This window comes from Colobus angolensis, unplaced genomic scaffold (assembly GCF_000951035.1).
Source record: "Colobus angolensis palliatus isolate OR3802 unplaced genomic scaffold, Cang.pa_1.0 Scaffold34, whole genome shotgun sequence".
NCBI classification, from domain to species: domain Eukaryota; kingdom Metazoa; phylum Chordata; class Mammalia; order Primates; family Cercopithecidae; genus Colobus; species Colobus angolensis.
The window spans coordinates 194770-197914 of NW_012116710.1; positions in this window are offsets into that span (position 1 = coordinate 194770).

The window sequence follows — 3145 nt, forward strand, 5'->3', positions numbered from 1 at the left end:
GCCTCCCAAAGTGCTGGGATTACAGGCATGAGCCACTGCACTTGACCTGATACTGTTATTATTATTAATGGCAAAGCCAATGACTTCTGCACAGTACGGGAGGGAATTCAACTTTACCTTAATCCATAATCCTAACTCTTTCCAAACCCTGTCTTCTGACATAAGCCGACCACTCAACCAGCTCAAATTTAACAATCTTTTTCTCTAAGGTCATAGTTCTCAAACATTTTGATCTCAGGACTTCAACACTTAAAAATTATTGAAGACTCCCAAGATTTTGTTTATGCAGGTTTTATGTATCAATAGTTACCAAATTAAAAATTAAAACTAAGACTTTTAAAACTACTTCTTAGTTTACTTTAAGATAACAATTATTAACTCATTACATGTGAACATTAATTACATTTTTATAAAATATAACTATCTTCCAAAATTTAAGAAAATGTATATTTAATAAGAAGCATAGCATTGTTTTACATTTATGCAAATCTCTTCAGTATCTGGCTTAATACAGGAGAGCTTTATTCTCATTTCTGCTTCTCCATTCAAGCTATTATGATATATTTTGTTTTTGTTTTTGTTTTCTTTTGGGACAGAGTCTCACTCTGTCACCCAGGCTGGAGTGTGGTGGCGAGATCTCAGTTCACTGCAACCTCTGCCTCCCAGGTTCAAGCGATTCTCCTGCCTCAGCCTCCCAAGTAGCTGAGATTACAGGTGCCCACTACCACACCTGGCTAATTTTTGTATTTTTAGTAGAGACAGGGTTTCACCATGTTGGCCAAGCTGGTCTCGAACTCCTGACCTCAAGTGATTCACCCGCCTCAGCCTCCCAAAGTGCTGGGATTACAGGCGTGAGCCACTGTGCCTGGCCAAGATATATTGTTTTGATTGAATAAGGGTATAAAGAAAAAATCTCACACAGATATAGTTGGAAAGGGAAGGAATATTGTAATAGTCTTTTCAGATAATTGTGAAGTTTCTACTTTGACACTATACCAAAATTCGGCAAGTGATAGTTTCTTTTTTTCGTTTTTTTTGAGATGGAGTCTCACCCTGTCACCCAGGCTGGAGTGCAATGGCGTGATGATCTCGGTTCACTGCAATCTCTGTCTGCCTCCTGGGTTCAAGCAATTCTCCTGCCTCAGCCTCCCAAGTAGCTGGGATTACAGGCACCCGCCATCATACCTGGCTAGTTTTTGTATTGTTGTAGAGATGGGGTTTCACCATGTTGGCCAGGCTGGTCTTGAACTCCTGACCTCAGGTGATCCGCCCCCCTCGGCCTCCCAAAGTGCTGGGATTACAGGCATAAGCCACTGCGTCTGGCTGGTAGTTTCTTAAAGGCTAGTTGCATGTAGAATCTGAAACCATATCAATGAACTTTTCATACTCTGTTACATTAAAATCTATTGGCCTATCATGTACTTTGAATGGATTTTTTCTTATGCAAGATTTTGTAACATCATGCATTGGTCATTTGGAAAATATTGGCTCACTGAATTATGCAGATCTTCCAAACACTGTCACATTTTATTATCCAGCATCACATTCACTCACGTCACCACCAACCTCACAATTTAAGTTTTTAAGTGCTGGGAAGCTGTCAGGCTCAGGGCAGTGGATATTCCAATTTTCATTTGAAAGCTCAAATGTGATCTTCGGTAACAAATACTGTCAGCTGTTTTCCTTGACAGACTCACTTTAATTATTTCTGAGAAATTTTCTGCTAAATACCCAAGTTAGAGCAATTATAGTCTTTATTAAAAGATAGTTTTTTTAAAAAAAGAAAAAAGGTAAAACCATGACTCTTATACTGACACAAAATGAACACATGTTAAAGTTTTTTTAAACTCATAATGAGGGAACCAGACAGATATTTAAACCAGTTCAAAGGAGAAACCAAACAATCACAAATTCTTAAGGAATTTTGAAAGGTTAAAATGAGAGTACACACGGACACAAGACTGGCTTTTTTACTGGATGGGGAAGGGCAGTCCCTCCACCAGGCAGAATTCATTTGCCTAACATTTATAGACAAGATTTATTTTGCATTGCCATCAGTTATCTACAACTTAACAGAGTTGTAAAATAGCTCCCATAGAATCAGAATCAACTAAGGATGTTCAACAAACAATGCAATTTTCCTTCGAAGCACAAATCTTCCTTTAGAGTTGTATGTCACTAATTCTCCCGAGTTAAAAAAAAAAAAGGTGTTTAATGAAAAAAGCTGGTAGTTGAGCTCACAACTCAATAGTCACACAAGTGCTTTTCCTGAAACAACCATCCTACTTCAGTATGCCACACAAGTGCTTTATGTGTATTTCTTATGACACAAAATACCAAAAAGATGTGTGCCTAAAAGTTGAGATTTAATAAATTAATAATGTGTACTGCTTTGCCAAGGACATTCTTAAGTGAAACTAGGTTTTTGTTTGGTTTTACCGTGTGTGGTGTGTGGCAAAGAATACAATGGCTACTAGTAAAGTTTGGTGTCACCACCTTGATGTCTAAGGTGCCAGAAGCTTAAGCTACCATTGCTTTTGCACCACTAGCGCGAAAGTCAACACAGTTAAATGGCAAGTGATGGTCTTAGTATTAATATAAAAATAGTTCTGAAACGGGTGTGGTGGTACATGCCTGTAATCCCAACATTTAAAAGGCTGATCGGATGGATTACTTGAGCTCAGGAGTTTGAGACCAGCCTGAACAATGTGATAAAACGCCATCACTACAAAAAAATACAAAAATTATCTGGGCATGGTGTCACGCACCTGTAGTCCCAGCTATTCGGGAGACTGAAGCAGGAGGATCGCTTGAGCCTGAGAAGCTGGGGCTGCAGTGAGCCAAGATCACACGACTGCACTCCAGCCTGGGCAATAGAATGAGACTCTGTCTCAAAAAAAAAAAAAAAAGGGTCTGGCCTTGGGGACCCCCTGACAGGACCTTGGGGAACTCTAGGGGTCTGTGGCACATACTTTTAGAACCACTGCCCTAAGGTAATGTTGTTGATTAAGGAAATGACCTGAAGATTAAGCAAAAGAAGCTAAGAGCCAGACATCTGCAAATTGAATAATCAGACCTCACAGGGATCACTACTTGGAAAGGGAAAAGTAATCAGTGAAAATCTAGGAACAGTGCAGGAGTTAGG